We start from the raw sequence: 21501 nt of genomic DNA, 5'->3' as shown, positions 1-21501 counted from the left end.
CAGAAAGGATTCCTTCCAATATTTTCCAGTAGTGAAATGATTAAAGAAGACTATTTATTTGTGGAAGATGGGGTTCTTTGTCACACGGCTAAAATGACCCAAGATTTGTTGGATGAGAATGACGTTAAAAAGCTTCCATAGGCAAGCCAATCACCAGATATGAACCCTATTGATCACCTCTGGGGCATAATGGACAGGACACTTCATAAAAAGAACAAGAAAGCATCTTCAAAGCCAGATCTTTTGAGATTACTGTATGAAACTTGGCAAGAAATTCCGGAAGAGAATATTCATCTGATCAGTAACATGTTTAATAGGGTCTTTGCATTGAAAAATGCAAAGGGCATGTCTACTAAATATTAAATATTCACATTATAACAATTAATAAATAAAGAATAAAAAGTTTTTGAATGATACAACAATGCACTATAATACAAACAATGGGCTATATACCTGTTGTAATTTAGTCATCCATAGTCTGATAATATTTCGGAATAAAATTCCTTCTTCAGTTATTCTTAAATGGAGTCACTGCTATAATCGGTTTTCCAACGGCTTTTATTTTTTCGTTTTCGGAAGTGCGTGAGGTCGGCCATGTCTCAATCTCGTGTGTGCTGGTAAATCCCTAGCGCTGCTTCTAAGTTATGTATTATACATGCGTGCTAAAAAATATAGGCCTATCTCTCTGCCCTCACGCACCAGCAAAGTCATGGAACGAATAGTCCGAAGGAAATTAATTGTATTCCTTGAAGAGAACGACTTGCTGACTGACACCCAACATGGTTTTCGACAAGTTAGGAGCTGCCTGGCACAACTCTTACAGCATTACGACTGGTGCTAAAGCAGTTGCTCAACAACTCAAATTTGGATGTGATATACGTCGACTTTTCAGAAGCCTTTGACAAATGGTATGATTTGTCAGTCTCCCAAATCTTGGCATATTTGGAAAACTTGGAGAATGGCTACATGACTTTCTAAAAGATAGAAGTCAGGTAGTGGTGGTCAATGGAGTCACCTGGCCACCTCCAAGGAAACAAATAATGAGTGGTGTTCCACGGAGCACTGTCCTGGGCCACTGCTATTCATAGTGGCCCTCTCTGACATACCCTCAGCTGCTGAAGTAGCTACTCTTGCTAGCTATGCTGATAATACAAAAGTATCTCAAAGGATCGAAACTCTGGAGACATTGTGTATCTGCAACGTGAGTGGGACGCAGTATACAGGTGGGCTAAAGAAACTAACATGCAGTTTAAATGCTGTCAAATTCCAAGCCCCGCGCAACCAACACAGTAACCTCAATGAAAAGCAGATAGGATACATTGTCCCAGGAGTGATTCCAATCCCCGAATCAAAATCAGTGCGTGACCTGGGCATCGACATGAATAATGGTGCATCTTTACAGGTGCACATTTCCAAGCTGGCAATAAAATGCAGACGTTTGGCCGGGTGGATCCTTCGAACTTTTAAAAAAGAGAAAAGGAAACCATGATGGTCCTCTGGAGGACTTTTGTTCTTAGCCCTCTGGATTACTGCTCCCAACTGTGGTCACCAAACAACGTAAAATTAACGACGGAACTCGAGGCGAAGCTACACAAGGAAGATCGATACAATGCAACATATCAGCTACAGGGAGAGACTAAAAGAGTTAAAACTTTACTCCCTGGAGCGAAGGCGGGAAAGATATGCAGAAATATACATCTGGAAAATCCTACAAAAACTTGTTCCAAACTATGGCATTGTCACTCAGGCAATCTGCCAGATAGGGCGCTACTGCATGGTACCAAAGGTCCCAACATTGCCATCACGATACAAGACCAGTTACTGCAACAGCTTGGTTTTCAATATCCTCCCACAAAGCCTGAGAGACCTGCATGGCGTGGATGTAGGCGTTTTCAAAACAAAAGTAGATCTCCTTCTGTCAAGAGTTCCGGATGAACCTACTCTGGGCAAGAAACACAGATGAGGGCAGCGACGTCAAACTCCTTCATCCGCCAACTGTCATATATCAAAAGAGGTTTAGTGTAAACGGTGGTGCCCCAACATGGCCGCAGTTCTTTGACTAAAAACTGAGAGAAAAAAATTTATATGTATGTGTGTGTGTATGAGAGAGAGAGAGAGAGAGAGAGAGAGAGAGAGAGTGTGTATGTGTGTGTGTGTGTGTGTGTGTTGATATGTAAAGTTAAGATCCAAGGATCAAGGTATAGGAAGTTAGTGAGCTACTAGCAATCTGAAGATGTAAAAAATCACAACTTTCAGGAACAATAGTGGTTTATTGGCGCAGAAGGTTGCGAGTTTTTCCCGCATCGAAGTACCAAAATAGCGTAAATATAGTTTGATCCTGCCTGACTGAATTCCCTCCTCTCTTGGACCCTCATTTCTCCTACCTTCTCGGACCTTTGATACCTCCCTTTACCATCACTAATCTCAACACATTTTTGTCTCTTTCGGGTTTTTTTCCCTCCCTCCCTCCATTTTTACCCCTCTCCTCCCTTTCTGTCGAAGAGCGTAGGCTTGAAATATCAGAGACTTTTCCATTTTTCTCCGAGCGTCAAATTGATACACCAGCCTGTCCCTGTCTTCTGTTTTCTGTACATTCGAACAACACACACACACACACCACACACACACACACGCACGTACACATACACGCGCACACACACATATATATTGTGGTCTTTCTATTTATATTTTTTTAATACTGTAATAGTTCGGAACACAAAAAGTCGGTGTTCGATATATAGTTTTATATATATATATACGCTCTAGCACACACACACACACACACACACACACACACACAACACACACAACTCACACACAACACACATACATACATAACATACATAGTTGTTTACATAACTGGAAAGAATTTTAAGAATTTGTATTTGAAGTCACTTGTACTTTCTGACTTACAATACGTTTTTTAAGTTAATCGCTAAAATTCCTTCTAAATACAATAATATATGTGTAACAACATTAAATTAACAGCAAATAAAACAGAGAGTGGCGGTTTACTTTCAGCAATCAGTCCAACATCGTATAGGATTCGTAGTTTGATGTAACAGTGTAGCCGTTAGTATTGAATTTATTGTATTGCATCATTGCTAATTGTCCGTCATTTAAAAAAAAACAGTAAAGCTTTAACTCCTGCACTGTCTCAATTATATGAAGACCGTAAATAGAGAGATTACATACATTTTTGGTATAGTTCTAAATATTATTCAAAGACTCGTACTTTTTAAAACTCACTGAAGTAATTAGAACTTAGTGTAGTACCTTAAGGTTTAGGGACCTTTTCGGTTTGAACGGCAGTTTTCTCTAGCGGTGTCATATGAAATTGTAACCCATAATTATGACCCTAGTATCGATCTATTGCATTTCAATCTATTTTAGGGTTAGGGTTAGGAGTGGGGGAAGGGTATCTTTTTTTCTTCACAAATGTAAATAAACCCAATCTGTTTCTTAAACGAGGGACATATTCATACGGCACAGAATGTTTTTTTTTTACCTCAATGGACGTCAGTGATTGATTGAAATTGCAGAAATTGAAGAAAAAAAACAACAAATATCTTACAAACTATAGAATTTTCTCAATAAAGCCAAGAGAAAAAGATGTTTTATAAACACATTCTACCAGTATACGAAGTTTAAAATTTTTTAGTTACCTAGAAATTATGTTAAAAACTGCCGTTCAAACCGAAAAGATCCAGGTTTAGTAATAGTAACAAGCAGGGGACGCAGATATTTCAGTTTAATCGGAATTAATTGATATTCGCGATATGTTAACAATGCAAGGTATTGAAATTGAAAAATAACTACCTTTGATACTGCTGGATAGAGAGTTTCCTAAACCCAGTAAAGTCAGAAAAGTTTTCGTGCCTGCGTGGCAAGAAGTTTTCTTCCCAATCACATGATTTCTGGTTCAGTCCCACTGCGTAGCATCATGGGTAGGTGTCTTGTACTATAGCTACGTGCCGATCAAAGGCTTGTGAGTGGATTTGTATAACGGAAACCCAAAAGAAGGCCGTCGTGTGTGTGTGTGTGTGCGCGCGCGCGCGTTTATGTTCAGTTATAAAAACATTTTACATTAATCTGTTGAGTTACCCTATACTTTTGTAAAGTACAAATTTATTATTCTTGTATAAGAATAATAAATATGTGAGTTTATGTGTTTATCTGTGTCCCCTAACACCACTTGAAAACTGGTGTTGGTTTATTTATGTCCCTGTAACCTAGCAGTTCGGCAAATGAGACCGATAGAATAAGTACCAGACGTAAAGAAAAAACACCGCCTTTAGAAAAAATATGTACTGGGTTGATTTGGTCAACTAATTCCCTTCAAGGCGGTGCTCCAGCATGGCCGCAGTCCAATGCCTGCTGATACTTTATGAGTCTTGGGCATATTAAAATCGATGAGAATCATATCAGCACACGTTATAATTGATCGGCCAACAGGAAACTCTGACCCATGAGATGAAAAACGGGTCGGGACAGAGGTGGGTAACTTTACGAGAAGGTGCATTTGCTGGAGACAATCAAAGACTATTGATGTCAACGACGCCAGTATTGCCTTCGTAGAAGTTCTGAAAAATATATAAGGCGTAGGAGTAGCTGTGTGGTAAGTAGCTTGCTTACCAACCACATGGTTCCGGGTTCAGTCCCACTGCGTGGCACCTTGGGCAAGTGTCTTCTACTATAGCCTCGGGCTGACCAAAGCTTTGTGAGTGGATTTGGTAGATGGAAACTGAAAGAAGCCCGTCGTATATATGTATATATATATGTGTGTGTGTGTGTGTCTATGTTTGTCCCCACAACATCGCTTGACAACCGATGCTAGTGTGTTTACGTCCCCGTAACTTAGCGGTTCAACAAAAGAGACCGATAGAATAAGTACTAGGCTTATAAAGAATATGTCCTGGGGTCGATTTGTTCCACTAAAGGCGGTGTTCCAGCATGGCCACAGTCAAATGACTGAAACAAGTAAAATAGTAAAGAGTAAAATAGGTAGAGTGTAAATGTCCAATAAATCTAGTTCTCAAAGAAAGAGAGGAGGGGGGGGAGAAATGTCTTGAATACAAAAGAAGAGACATCAAACAACCGCAGAAAGTTGGACAACAGTGGAGACAGCAGATGGACTTATATAAATGGTGAAGAGAGAATTTGAGAGAGAGTAACTAGAAGTCTTTGTTGCTGATATTTAGACGAAGAACTGAAAGAGACGAGTGTTTGGGAGCTATATAAATTGGAACACCTTGCAAAACGAAGTGTAGTCTAGAGGGCTGAGATAGGAAAAAGATATATGAGAGTATTTCAGAGAAGAGTAAGACTTGCGTGAGAGAGGGAAAAAGAGAGAGAGAGAGAGAGAGAGACAGACAGACAGACAGACAGACAGACAGACAGAGGAACAAGGAAAGAGAGGGCGCTTTTGTGTGCATGAGAGGGGAACTAGTAAATATAACTGCATCAGTCCCCCTAAAATATTGTCTATCTATCAAAGAGCACCTCGAAATAATTTTTTTAGTAAATTAAGTAGTTAGTTATATTGAATCTATGAGTACACAGCTTCTGAAAGAGTGGGGTTTATCCATACAAGGTTTAGACAAAGTAGAATAATAAGGTTTCTTTTCAAGGCAAATTTTATTTCTTTTTTTCACGCTACCTACATACAAAAGTCAAAATGGCTACGAAAATTCCGAACCGCGCCCTTAGAAAAAATGCAGAACTAAGAATGTCGTATACAGAACATACACAATATAGAACAAGAAAACATTGTACACAAAGACACACACCTTACAAAAAAAAAAAAAAAAAGGAAGAGATTATTAATGACGATTCATTTGAGAGCACCGCTAGTAATATTACTAAAAATCTATTTGTCAACAACTTTCGCACACACATTTGTGGCGCCACACAAAATTTTAAGACCATTACAAATAGGATCCGTTTTGTCCGCGTGACAAACTAGGCGGCGACCTTAGATATGGGAAATTTCTTTGAAAAAGGGATGTGAGGAAAACTATGTCACGCGAAACGGAGTTTTTCTATCCGAAAAATACATATAACAACGGAGAAATATAAACTAATTTATTTGTGTGTTTTTAAGAACAATGGAAGCTTCCGGTTATTCTTGAAACAGTAAGTGGAAGAAGCGCTCAATGAAATACCAGAAGTTATCTCAATTGATCGAGAGTAAAATTTACTGAACTATCTGCTGTGTTTTTAAGACTAAAATCGTGAAACTTGTGTGACAGTTTTGACGTAGAGAAATACAAAGTGAAGGCCAGCGACACTGACAACAATGCTGGTTCGCGACTTATCACCTTTGTCTCATAGTACGAACGAGAGGTCAGTGCATGTGGTAACCAGAAGTCACATATGGTTGAGAGGGGTTAGGATGGACGTGGAAGTCCTGATGACTTGCGAAAACCACAAAATCGACCGGTGCTGTGACCGGAGCAACGGCGATGAAACAAAGAGCATGAGCGGGATTTTTGCCCTAAAAGCTGAAAATTAGCCACAGTAGGAGGCTAAAGTTTCCACAGTATCATTCATCAAGGTCGCAGAAATGACGGAGACTGTCGAGGTAGCTACTTCGTGCCTAGTCTTCAAAACAAGCAACCAGTCATCTCATCAACCGACCGTAGACTAATCAACGACGCCACTGTATCGTCTTGTGATGAACAAAAAGAAATTATGGAGAAGCAAGAAGAAACAACCACTGAGAATACCATGCCCGTCACTAAGGAGTGACACTGGATGGCACTGTACCCTCAGACTTGAAAAATACAGTTTACAGAAATCTCCCAGCAATACATTTCTTCAAGTCTACTAACATGCCCATCGCTAAGGAGTTGCACTGGAAAGCACTGCACCCTCACTATTCAATGGTGCACCCTTACATTTAGAAAATACAGTTTGCAAAAATCGTCTCATAATACAAATTAGTACCCACCCAGAATACTCTGAAGCACCCCTAAACACCAAAGTCTGGAGACGGGCCTGGAGGGTGCAAGAGTTAAAAAAGAAGACCTCATAAAATAGAAGTTAACCCCAACAATCGTCAAAAAAGTGTTAGGGGTTAGGGTTAGGGTTATTCATAGAGCGGGTGAATAGCACAGAGGTAATAGAAACGTACGCAATGCATAAGACGCCTTGTAATTCGTTTGTCGCTGAAATGTTCGCCAGAGAGACTTTTAGAAGATGAGAATTATAAATATGCGGAAGACGGAATATTAATAAGGTGCGAAGTAGCATTTAATGAATACTTGAAAGATTATGAACCCGAGAGCACATTGAAAATTTCCAAATCAACCCAACACCAGAATATGTCAACAGGTGCCTTTGGGTGTGCCAGAATTCAGTACGAGAAAGAACGGAAGTAAAGAGTTGTGGGTACTCCGTGACAACCAACCCAGTACGTTTCTACTCGTTTAAGTGTAGGTAAACCATAAACATGTTCCATGGGGTTCTGTTTTTCTCTAATTTAAATAACATTATTATTTTATATTATTTTATACTAATTTAAGGCGGTGAGCTTGCAGAATCGTTAGCATGCCGGGGTCGATGAAATAAGTACCACTTACGCACTGGGGTCGATGTAATCGACTAGCCCCCTTCCCGCCAAAAATTCTCAAGGCCTTGTGCCTGGAATAGAAATAATTATTTTATGCGTTATTAATTTTTTAATTCGTCCCTCGTATAATGTTCAACAGTCCTACTTTGGTTTTTCATTTTTATATCTGTCCCATATTATAAAACCCATATTGTGTAACTTTTATTGTAAAGAAGCAGTTACTATCGCCGTTGTCGTCGCCGCCGCCACCGAAGTCATAAATCATTTTCCTTTTTTAAAAAGAAAATGCTATCAATATTGATTCAATTGTAAGGCGACGAGTTGGCAGAAACGTTAGCACAACGGGCGAAATGTTTAGCGATATTTCGTCTACCGCTACGTTCTGAGTTCAAATTTCACCGAGGTCGACTTTGCCTTTCATCCTTTCGGGGTCGATTAAATAAGTACCAGGTACGCACTGAGGCCGTTATAATTAGCTTGATCAGTTTGTCTGTCCTTTTTTGTCCCCTCTGTGTGTAGCCCCTTCTGGACAGTAAAGCTATAAGAAACGTTAGCACGCCGGGCGAAATGATTAGCAGTATTTCGTCTGTCTTTACGTTCTGAGTTCAAATTCCGCCAAGGTCGACTTTGCCTTTCATTCGTTCGGGTCGATAAATTAAGTACCAGTTGCATACTGGGGTCGATCTAATTGACTGGCCCACTCCCCAAAAATGTTGGGCCTAAGGTAGAAAAGAATATTGATTCCTTTGTTTTTAGAGAAACTTCACAGTGTGTGTGTGTGTGTAAAATTCCGTCTAATGACATGATGTATTTACTGTAAGTGCTCGGGTTGATTTACCACTAAAACTTTGGCTTGAACTTCAGCTGAAACAAACGTGGTGTTGAAGCTGCCTATCAAAGACGGATATAAGTGGCTCATCATTGAGCGGGTAGATATATTACAGAGAGAGAAACGAATAAGCAAAACATGTGGTGTCACTATAGAATATTTAAGTTATAATTCAAACATAACTGCAAAGTAGTTACAGTAAATAAGGGATTAAGAGATTAAGAAATAATGCGTAAAGTCTATTACAGCTGTTTCTAGAATAGCTGAGCATGTGGAGCATGTTATTGAGCAAAGATTTCCACGTAAGCCAACTATACCGTCTTCGGGGAGAAAGAATTAAGGAATCCCCTTAATATAGGATATTGATAGTTAACAGTTCATCGAAAAATTAAGGAACTTCCTTAGTGAACGAGAAGAGTGGTTAGCAGTTCCATGGTCGAAGAATTCAGGAAATCCATTGTAAAAGAGAATTGCAGCTAGCAGTTCCATTGTTGAAGGATCAAAAAATTTCCTAGGTAAAGGATAGTAGTAGCTACGAATATCCTTTACCTAGCATATTCCTTGATCCTTCAACAATGAAACTGGTGGTATTATTTTTTTTTACTAGGGATGAGCAGTGCAGGCCATCAAAGTGACACTCCTTCCTTGGACCTTTCCTTTTTCTATGTTTCTGACGAAGAGCTCCGCTCGAAACGTTAAATTCTCCTTCTTTCCTTTCCTTTCCTGAGTGTCCAATAACACTATACATGTTCCACATCCTCGCGTTGTTGTTGTGTTTTTTCTTTGTGTTTTCCTGTTTGGATTAACTCTCTCTCTATATATATATATTACTTCTTTCGGTCATTTGACTGCAGCCATGTTGAGGCACTGCCTTGAAGGGTTTTTGTCGAACAAATTGACCCCAGGACATTGTTTCATGCTTCATACTTATTCTATCAGAAAAGTCGACCTCGGTGGAATTTGAACTCACAACGTAACGACAGACGAAATACGGCTACGCATTTCGCCCGGCGTGCTAACGTTTCTGCCAGCTCGCCGCCTTCTTATAGACAGTACCATCGCTATTTATTGAGAAACTTCCAAGGCAAAATAATTTATTTCCTACATAATGGCTTCGTCCAAAACTGAAAGATGGTCATACAATTAAGAAACACATTCATTTATTCCTCAGCACAAAAACTTCATTGACAATAAACTCCTTCTTTGCTTACAAGAATGCACATGACATTGAAGACTTAAAACTTAAAAGTGTTTTCGCATGTGCAAAGGTGAAAATAGCACGTGTTCAGCACATGACAATTGAGTAGAAGTATGTGATGTTTTCTAACGTTTTTCCAGCAAACAATCCGATTTCGTTGTGCTCGCAAATATTTTCCCTCCCAACTTCAGTCGCTTGAATAGTTGATAACGTGAAACACAGACTTCCAATCCAAAAACATCTTCATCTTCTTATAAAATATAAAAATTAAACTAAATATATTTGGTCTTTTGAGAGTGTTTGTAAGCACAAAACTTCACTAATCCGTGTGTGTGTGTGTGTGTGTGTGCACGAACAGGTGTCGTATGTGCTTGTGTATATGTATGAGAGGAACTTCGTTTATCTACTGTGTTAAGTAATACATAAATTAAAGGGTTATTTTTATAGTATAAAATCTTCATAAAGTAGTTTCTAAATGCAGTGGAAAAAAGCATGTGCAAATATAATTTGGAGGAATAATACTCTAGTAAGGCCATAGCTAACAATATGGGCGAAGTAGAACGAAAAATAAAGTAGTCTTTCAACAAAATGATGACACAGCTATTGCTTGTATTTCCGGGGCGACGATCTTGTCTGTTTTAGGTCTTCTATTTTGGGAATGTAATTATTACGAGGTAATATTCATAATGAAAGTCTATGTTTACCGTCAGATATTTTCACAAAATTGAAGCGGCTATTTACAATCTCTCAGATATTATTAGTGATGTGAGCTAACCATCAGCAAGGTCGAATGCTTGAGAAGTTCACTTCGTAATTATGACGTGCCAGGTTCGATCCAGAGTGTGACAACTTCAGTAAGTGTCCAAGTCTTGCGAGTGAAATCGGGTAGATGGAAAACTGTACTGAAGCTTATCAGAGGGACTGTACTTGAAAGCAAAAATTTAAGTTGTTTTGTCACACCGTATCATGTTGATTCTACTCGAGATTTACGTTAAGGATACACGTGACTATATGACACTCAGCTCCTCAAACGTTAATTCTATGAATAGTTACGTCGGTTGAAGGCGCGTGGCTTAGTGGTTAGGGTATTTGGCCCACAATCGTAAGGCCATGATTTCGATTCCCGGCAACGCGTTGTGTCTTTGAGCAAGAGACTTTATTTCACGTTCCTCCAGTCTAGTCAGCTGGCAATAATGATTAGTAAGTACCTGCTTTTCAAAAGAGCCAGCCTTTTCACATTCTGTGTCACACTGAATCTCCCTGAGGTCTACGCTCAGCCACTTGCACGTTAATTTAACGAGTAGGCTGTTCCGTTGACAGGATCAACTGGAACCATCATCGTCGTAACAGATGGAGTACCAGAGAAAGGTTAGTTGAGAAAGCAACTGAACATTCATCATCGAAAGTGACGAAGGTCCATTTATATTCAAGAATATATATAAAAATAAATAACAGCCTAAGAATGTAAATAAAATCATTTACTAAAATATCAGACAGTAAATAATATATTATTTGGGCTGGGACAAGTGTCTTCAACTTTAGCTCCGGGTTGTGAGAGGATTTGGTTGACAGAAATAGAACGAAGCCCCTTGTACGCGCGCGTGTGTGTGTCCTCTCTCTCTCTCTCTCTCTCTCTCTCTCTCTCTCTCTCTCTCTGTCTTTGTGTTTGTGTTGTATTTTCCCATTCCCCTCTCCCTCCGTCGCTTGACAACCGATGTTGGTCTATTTACGTCACCGTAACTTAGCGGTTCAGCAAAAGAACTCGATATAATAAGTATCAGGCTTTAAAACATTGGAGTTTTAAATATAAATAGAAATATATATATTTCTATTTATATATATACTGTATATAGTTGAAATTTATAGAAAAACACAAGACGAAGACAGGTGCATATGAACAAGCAAGTGTATTAGTTTGACGCTCAGGAAAAATGAAAAAAGTATTTTACGTTTTGAGCCTACGCTCTTCAACAGAGAGGAATAAATGAAAATAAACAGAGTGAAAAAAACTTGGAGACTTCAACGGCCCAGCATAACTGTATACATGGGTCACTCTAAAAAAACGATGAAATTAGCTTTATCCCTTTACTATCAATGACCTCCTGACATTTATTACCACAGCACTGAATTAATTTCTTGCAAAATGATAGAGTAATATTGTTCCATTCGTTTTTCAATAATTCCCGGAGTTCAGTTTGGTTGTTTGGATTTCTCCTTCGCACCCCATCTTCAATTATCTTCCAAACGTTTTCTATAGGGTTGAAATCGGGACTTTGAGGTGGCCAGTCCATGAGATCAACCCTTCACTCAAAAGCGTTGTCCTGCACAAAGACAGGGGGTTAAACTGACGAGGATCGGAGATGTGGAAGGGAATGCTGTCTAAGAACCTGCTTGTAGATTTCAGCATTGACAGTTCCCTGCAGGCGAATAAGTGGACCAGGACCCGCAGCAGAGATCATTCCCCATACCATTACACTACCTCCTCCATATTTCACTGTCTTCTTCACACATGCACAAGATAACCTTTCGCCACTTCGTCGGACGTACATCCCGCTATCGGAACCAATAACATTAAACTTCGATTCATCGCTAAAATGAACCTGCGACCACTGTTCTTCTGTCCAAACCACATGTTCGTGAGCGAAACGAAGGCGGACTCTTTAATTCTTCTTTGAAATCAGAGGTTTCTTTGTCGGTGCCCGAGCAAGCAACCCAGAACCTCATAACCTCCGAGAAACTGTTTTGCGCGATACGTTGTCACGGGAAGTGGCGCTTAACTCGCGGGATATCTCAGCAGCACTCTTAAACCTATCCTTCAGTGACATTCTAACCATAATACGATCCTGTCTTAGTGAAGTTTTACGCGATCTACTGGTTTGGGGGTTTAGCATCTGTCGATTCTGATGAATTAAAACGAGCTATAATTCGTTGCACAACACTTCTAGACCTCCCTACAGTAGTTGCTCTCATAGAATTCCACTTGCCCTTTTGGCGAAGGCACACAATCCTTTGTTTTTCAATACAGGACACCGGTCGTCTCTCACAAGCCGCCATGTTGACAGTTGAAAGTTCCAATAATGTAAGATCATAAGAAATAACTGTTAGCCCATTAACAGTCTTCTAAACAACAAATACCTCGGTTAGTAAATCATTTTTTCTAAGTGACCCTTAACTTTTGGCCGCTGCAATTTGGAAGATTGTTTATTTCCTCATAACTTAAGAAATATTAATTCCATGCACTTGAAACTTTCACGAAAGGTAGATATTAGATATATTTAAATATGTGTAAAATATCTAGTCTCTACGTGTTGTTAATCTTCTATAATAACTATTTCAATATACTTGTTCTTACTGACCCTTACATTATGGCTGCTACTGTATACCTAAACAATATTTTCTGCAGAGCGCGTCTTTTGATAGCGTGCATTCTCTTTCGGACAAATATTTTTCTGTAACTTGTAAACCTGAGCTGAAAATCATTCACTAATGACATGGTCTAAAAAGAATTCACCATTGTTACAAGTTGCTCACTAATGAGAGAACAAGTACGAATTACAGTAATTGTTTAATAGTAAATTGTATTGTTTCGATACTAAGTCTTTTTAGCACATCAATTTGCAGCACCAATAAACTTGCTGGACATAGAATAGGCGCAGGCGCGGCAGTGTGGTAAGAAGCTTGCTTCCCAACCACGTTGTTCCAGGTTCAGTCTCACTGCGTGACAATTTGGACAAGTGTCTTCTACTATAGCCTCGGGCCGATCAAGTGGATTTGGTAGACGGAAACTAAAAGAAGCCCATCGTATGTGTGTGTTTTTGTGTCTGTGTTTGTCTCTCCATCACCCCTTCACAACTGGTGTTGGTGTGTTTACGTCTCTGTAACTTAGCGGTTCGGCGAAAGAAACCAATAGAATAAGTACTAGGCTTAAGAAATAAATCCTGGGGTCGATTTGTTCGACTAAAACTATTCAAGGCGGTGCTCCAGCATGGCCGTAGTCAAATGACTGAAAAAGTAAAAAAAAAATTGGAACTCGAATTTATATACAGATTGTTTATCTTCTTCAGTTCCATCGGTGATTTAAGTCTAAACAATAAAAAGTACACCCAACCTGCGTATATCTGAAGTTCAATTATATAAATTTTTAGGTTCTGGAACTGAAGATCAACGGTTCTATTAGCTTTACTCGTTAGACTCTCGGTGTTAGCAGACTTTCCTTCAATTCTCTAATAAAATAGGTTTAAATTCTTTTCTGCTTACAAAAAGAATTTTCAAAAGATTTTATTTACTTATGAAGTTTTTATTTTTACTGTTATTTCTAAACAGGCCTATGATGAGAGGTATTCAAGTTGTTATCATCCTGTTTTATTTTCAGACAATGTATCTAGGCTTCGTTAGAATCGTTAGCTCGCCGGACAAAATGCTTAGCGGCATTTCGTCCGTCTTTACACTCTGAGTTAAAATGCCGCCGAGGTCGACTTTGCCTTTCGGGATCAATGAAATAACCAGTTGAACACTGGGACTAATGTAATCGACAAGACCCCTCCCCAACAATTTCATGCCTTGTGTGTCCCTACTTAGGGCACCCATAAAAGCTTTGTCTGGGGGCACCACCCCCACTGCTTTCACGTAGCTACGCTACTCTTTAATACTCATTTTCTTGTGTACATCAGTTCAGCTTTTCATCATCAACCTACACCTAGTAAACTACATACTGTTGCTTCATTTTTAAAACTATATGGCGTAATAAGAGAGATTTGGCTGTTATTTCTAGCAGATCGATCGACTACGCGTTTGAATGGGTAAAGTAATGCTACTCCACTGAGCGAAGCTAGTTTATTTTACTCTATATTACAGAGTCTATATTGAAGCAACAGAGCCTAGTACTAATAATATAAAAAGTGTCCACAAATCATCGTGACATACCTCAGTCTAAACTTTGATTGGAAGCACTCCGTCGTTTACGACGACGAGGGTTCCGGTTGATCCGATCAACGGAACAGCCTGCTCGTGAAATTAACGTGTAAGTGGCTGAGCACTCCACAGACACGTGTACCCTTAACGTAGTTCTCGGGGATATTCAGCGTGACAAGGCCGGCCCTTTGAAATACAGGTACAACAGAAACAGGAAGTAAGAATGAGAGAAAGTTGTGATGAAAGAGTACAGCAGGGATCACCACCATCCCTGCCGGAGCCTCGTGGAGCTTTTTAGGTGTTTTCGCTCAATAAACACTTACAACGCCCGGTCTGGGAATCGAAACCGCGATCCTACGACCGCGAGTCCACTGCCCTAACCACTGGGCCATTGCGCCTCCACCTCAGTCTAAACACCAGTTGGGATTAACGTTTAACGTATATAGACTTTCTAATACAGGTACAAGGCCAGCAATTTGAAGGAGAGGGAGATGGTAGATTACATCGATCTCGGTGCTCATCTGGTACTGACTTTATCGACTCCGAAAGGATGAAAAGCAAAGTCGACCTCGGCGGAATTTGAACTCAGAACGTAAATACTGCAAAACAGTTTGTCCGGCGTGCTAACGATTCTACCAGCTATATGTATATTGGCAAATTTAATGTATTTATATTCAGTAGGTATTGAAATCACAGAAGCAATAGAAATACTAAAGGGTGTCCAGAAAATCTGTACATTTTCATCTAAGGTTTTCAAAGATTTAATCTTGAAGCATTTTAGTGAAACTGAAGTCAACTCTTCAATAAAATTAGGCATACTTATATACACATGCATTATTATTGGTTAATGTCAAGGTAGCAAGCTGTCAATATCGTTAGCACGGTGCACAAAATACTTAGCGCATTTCTTCCGGTTGTACAATGTAATCGGCTTGTCCCCTCTTACAAAACTTTCACGTCTTGTGCCTTTATTAGAAAAGAATATTATTATTATTAAAGTGCTTAGCAACATTTCGTCCGTCTTCACGTAATCGACTAGTTCTCTCCTCCGAAACTGCTAACCCTGTATCGAAATTTGTAATCAATATTATCAGTGGGGCGAGCAGACAGAATCATTAGTACGCCGGACAAAAAGCTTAGCGGCATTTCTTCTGGCTTTACGTTCTGAGTTCAACTTCCGCCGAGGTTGACTTTGCTTTCTATCTTTTCGGGGGGGGGGGCGGTCAATAAAATAGTACCAGTTGAGTACTGGGGTCAAGGTCGATGATATCGACTGATCTCTCCTCTTCCAAAATTTCAGGCTTTTGTTCCTATTGTAGAAAGGATTATTCCGGGCTTTATGCGTTTCTCAATGAAAATATTTCAAATTTTGTATGGATATTAATTTTTAAATGTCAATCAAAATAGACACAAACTTCTTGCGCACTTTTTTCTTTTTTAAGATCAAGTATGTAATTTTAAACTTTAAAATACTTCACGTATGTGTCATCTAATAATTAACTTTATGAAAAGCTGATCATTTCACCTTTCTTCTTCAAAGTGTGGATTGCTTAAGTAAAATGTCTATGATGTAACGGGCTTACAAAAATAAAGAATAAATTAATGGCTAAACTTGTATGTTTACTGAATTTTAATCTGTTTTTTTTTTTTTTTTAAATAACTGTCAACCACACAACTTTTGAAGTTTATGAAACGAGATAGGGTTCTTGGAACCAAGTCGTTAACGCACCCTTTGAATACTGTTAATTTATTTTTCTAATTTTGGCACAAGGCCAGCAATTTTGAAGTAAGGAGTAATCAATTATATTGACCCATATACTTGACAGGTACTTTAGTTTATCGACCCTGAAAGGGTGAAAAGCAAAGTTAACCGCAACGGAATTTGATCTCAGAACGTAATGAACCGGAAGAAATGTCGCAAAGCATTTCTTTCACGTTCTCACAATTCCGCCAACTCGCAAACTTTATTGTTTCAGATTTTGGCGCAGGGCCTGCAAATTTTAAGGGAATGGATAAATCGATTATATCGACCCAGTACATGACTGGTACTTTATTTTATCAATTCCAAAAGGATGAAATGCAAAGTCGACCTCGGATTGATTTTAATTCGGAACACAGAGCCGAAAAGAAATGTCCCGAAGCATTTTGCCTGAGGAACTAACGATTCTGCCAGCTCGTCGCCTTATTTTGACCTCGATAAAATAACTGCGTGATAGGGCTTCTGGGGTCAAGTCTGATTTACCATTTTCACTCTCTGATTCATCAAATTTTGAATCTAAAGTTGGTTTATTCAGGTTGTTAGTAATTCTAATGTGGAGGCGCAATGGCCCAGTGGTTAGGGCAGCGGACTCGCGGTCATAGGATCGCGGTTTCGATTCCCAGACCGGGCGTTGTGAGTGTTTATTGAGCGAAAACACCTAAAGCTCCACGAGGCTCCGGCAGGGGATGGTGGTGATCCCTGCTGTACTCTTTCACCACAACTTTCTCTCACTCTTACTTCCTATTTCTGTTGTACCTGTATTTCAAAGGGCCGGCCTTGTCACTCTCTGTGTCACGCTGAATATCCCCTAGAACTACGTTAAGGGTACACGTGTCTGTGGAGTGCTCAGCCACTTACACGTTAATTTCACGAGCAGGCTGTTCCGTTGATTCGGATCAACCGGAACTCTCGTCGTCGTAACCGACGGAGTGCTTCCACCAGTAATTCTAAACTCATTATTTAATACAAACAGCTCCGTAGTTCTGAGAATATTGTGTATAAACAAATGTAGGTCAGGTTTACATGTTTCAATTTCTTGAGATTCTCAAACTACATGCAGTACACACAGACTTGACACTTGGTCTCTCCAACAGTTATGTCTGGGTTGCCCAATGAAAAGCCCGACTGCCGTAGACGACGTAGTGAGGACTGTGCCCCCGGTTGGCGCTTTTATGGGGACGACACGTTTTGGCTTTGGCCTGCTGTATAAACCTGTACAGACTTGGGGACCTGGGGAAGGGGAGACGGCAAACTCAAGTGCTGCCCCAGCGATACACAGTTTACCTACGACAATTGTATTATTCCACAGGAAATCTTGAACTCAGGGTGGCAGTGCTTGCGAACCACTCAACATTTTTGCAGTGCTCTTCGTATTTACAAAAGTCAACCGTGAACAAAAATTGAGAGAGAATTATCTTCGCTGTGTACGCACTACCACAAAAGTGACAGGGGTTGAGCCATCAACCACTCACACAGTGATCCGCTTCGTTATTGACTCAACTGTCAGTGGTCTCGCAAATGTGTGCGTATGTGTGTGTGTGTGTGAGTTTGCTCATAAGCACGCGCGTTCGCGCACGCGCGCCTCCTGCACACATCCCACAGATATACGGTACGTGTTTGTGCACGCACGCACGTGAGTGTGTGTGAGTGAGTGAGTGAGTGAGAGAGAGAGAGAGAGAGAGAGAGAGAGAGAGAGAGAGAGAGACCTATAGAGACAGAAGTCCCGATTGGGTGATCGTAGTAATCATTAAAAAAGAAGTCGCCGTTACAATGCAACATATACATAAATACATGCACACACATTCAGATTTGTATGCACATATACACGTGTGTGTGTGTGTGTGTGTGTGTGTGAGTAATGTAACAGTGGTACAATATATCAATATTTTATTTTACATAGTGCCGGCTCAGAGTAGACTTTCAGCTTTAATATAATACTGTATGTATACATGTGCATGTGTGTTTATGTGTGTGTGTGTATAATGTGTGCATACATATATAGTGAGAGAGAGGAGATGATAAATAGATAGATAGATAGATAGATAGATAGATAGATAGATAGATAGATAGATAGATAGATAGATAGATAGACAGACAGACAGACAGATAGATAGATTTTGTTAGCCGGTATTCGCAGGAGAACCGACGGAGGACCCGAGCTCTGATTTATTAATTCCCTTTTATTTATATATGTCTATGTGTGCGTGTATCTCTACTTATCCATCGTATTTCTTTACTATCCACAAGGGGTTAAACACAGAGGGGACAAACAAGAACAGACAAACGGATTAAGTCGATTACATCGATCCCAGTGCGTAACTGGTACTTAATTTATCGACCCCGAAAGGATGAAATGCAAAGTCGACCTCGGCGGAATTTGAACTCAGAACGTAGCAGCAGACGAAATACCTATTTCTTTACTACTCACAAGGGGCTAAACATAGAGGGGACCTCGGCGGAATTTGAACAATGTAATGATGGACAAAATGCTGCAGACTAAATACGGCTACGCATTTCACCCGGCGTGCTAACGTTTCTGCCAGCTCACCGCCTTTACTTATCTAGTTATTTCTACCTATCTACACACACACACATACACACATGCACGCACACACACACGCGCGCGCGCGCACACACACACACACACACACACACACACACACACACACACACACACCACACACACACACACATATCCGCACACTGTGTACAATAGGCAAGAGTAGCCGAATAGTTAAGAAGTTCGCTTTGCAAACACAAGTCCCGGGTTCGATCTCGCTGCGTGATATCTTAGGCAGCTGTCATTTTCTATAACTTCAGGTTGATCCATACACTGTAAGTAGAATTGGCTGAACGGAAACTGTATAGAATCCTTTCGTACTGTAATCCAAACCTTACTGCTTTGACACACTGAGGAACGTTCAACCTGCCCCAGATTCTGTTAAGAGTACATGTGTCTGTGGGATACTCAGCTACTTGCACGTTAATTCAAGAGCTGCAGGTAATTCAGTTGATCGAACAGCTGAATCCTCAATGCCGAACGACGGAGATCCACCACTGTGTGTGTGTATGCGCGCGTGTATGGGTGTGTATGTATACGTTCACACATACGTATACATAGAGGTACATACATAGATATGCCTACACATATAGAGAGAGGGAGGGAGGGGGAGAGATATATATAAATACACTCACATATACACTATATACACACATTTACGCGCAAGAGAGGGTGTGTGTGTATATATATATACATACACACGTACTTATCGTAAATATGTATGCATGTGTTATATATATATACATACATATATATACATATATATGCATATACATATATATATACATATACATGTGTATACATACATACATATATACATATATATGTATACATACAAACATATACGTGTGTATGTATGTATATATATATATATAGGATACATGTGTAAAATATATTTTTCATTCTATTTTATATATGTATACATACACACACATATATATATATGTGTGTGTGTGTGTGTGTGGTGTGTGTGTGTGTGGTGTGTGTGTGTGTGTGTTTCTACGCACGCACACACAAGCGTGTTTATATTTGTTGGGCATTTTATCGAGCCTTGAACCTCTGAAACTTGTATGAATGTGTATGTATACGCACATACGTATATATGCCTACCTGCGTGTATGAACGCACCTATGAATGAAATATTTATCAATATTATACCAATTATATACAATAAGTTTTAATATAATTAAATATAAATCTTCGTAAAAAAAAAGTATACAATAATCCTTTTTTTTTTTTTTGTAATACATATTTATATAAATCTATATATTTATATAGATTTTAATATATGTATCATTTGATTACAGCGATGTGTCGCGTAGTTCCCAAAAGAAATAAAGATGAAGTTATCTATAAGTCACTGACTCAATTCATTGTCTGAAAACAATACACAAAAGTTAAAACATGAAAATACAATAATATACACTTACCTGATATTTTGTTGATCTTTTCGAAGACGAAAATTGTATATAATATCCTATACGGTTGTTGCTAAGTGCTGAGAATATTAAAAATGCATCAATATTAAAATAGGTATTCCGAATATTTTTTTAACAAAGTAAACGTAAAACCCCCAAATATTTGTTTAAGTTAGCCCTCTCTGCTTTCGTCTGCCAATACCAGATCTACATCCACCCGTTCATTCAACTTTTATTCAGACCAACGGGTAGCCAGCTTCGACGTCGTCTCTCCCTTAATAGACACACTACTAGCTGCTTGTAACCTACTCTGGTTTCATTGCTGTGGACGCGTACGCGTGCGCGATGACAAACACACACATACACTCTCGCACGCACACACACACACACACACACAGATACACACATATACGCACACACGTACACACACCGGTTCCCCGCACACACCTGTACATACACATACATTGTTTATTTCTCTCTTTTGTCATTCTTTCTCTCTCTCACAAACGTAAAAATATACTCATACATTTAGTCATACAATAGTCATACTCAGATAAGTGTGCGCGCACACACACACACGCGTACACACATACACACACATATATATATACTGACACGCGCTCGCGTCGCCCAAATAATTATACACATGCACTTACAAACTCATACGCATATACACTCGCACACTTAAAAGAAAACATATACACCGGCACACAATCCAAAACAAATATACACGTACATACACGCACAAGTATGAATACATACTTACATACACACATGCATACGTACATGCATACATACATACATACATACATACATACATACATACATACATACATACATACATACATACATATACACTTTTCACTCAAATAATTTCACACACGCACATACAAAAATATACATACACTCATAAACATATACTCAAAAGAAAAAAACCATACACGCTAACACACTCAAAACATTTAACACATACATACGCTCATACATACACACCTAGACACATACATACACTCATACATGCACACATACATACGCGCACACATACATACACAAGAGAATCTTCTTAGTTTTGTCTTTCGATAGTCTCTTTAATAATTTTGTCTTTCTTTCTTTTTCATTTTCCAACATTATAAGTCAGTAACTTATTATCTCCAGTGTTAACGATGTCGACACATTCTTTAAATAAAAAAATTTACCTGAAAATAAAGAACAAAAACAGATTTATTTGAAGAGAATTTTCTCAATTTGTCTTT

The 21501-nt window shown here is 39.3% G+C and overlaps 1 protein-coding gene across 2 annotated transcripts in view; it reads right to left on the bottom strand.

Moving 5' to 3' along the window:
* LOC115209825 overlaps positions 1–20628 on the bottom strand; it is a 162281-nt gene extending 141653 nt beyond the window's left edge. Inside the window, exon 1 of one of the 2 annotated variants that reach the window (XM_029778386.2) lies at positions 20261–20628. The gene's annotated coding sequence lies outside the window, so the exon portion shown is untranslated. The remainder of the gene's footprint in view (positions 1–20260) is intronic. The other variant, XM_029778384.2, reaches the window with a different exon arrangement.
* Positions 20629–21501: the final 873 nt, after the last annotated feature.

The sequence above is a fragment of the Octopus sinensis genome, linkage group LG3, assembly GCF_006345805.1.
Source record: "Octopus sinensis linkage group LG3, ASM634580v1, whole genome shotgun sequence".
Taxonomy (NCBI): domain Eukaryota; kingdom Metazoa; phylum Mollusca; class Cephalopoda; order Octopoda; family Octopodidae; genus Octopus; species Octopus sinensis.
Note: the sequence above shows the minus strand (reverse complement) of the source record. Positions and strands in the feature narration are given on the sequence as shown.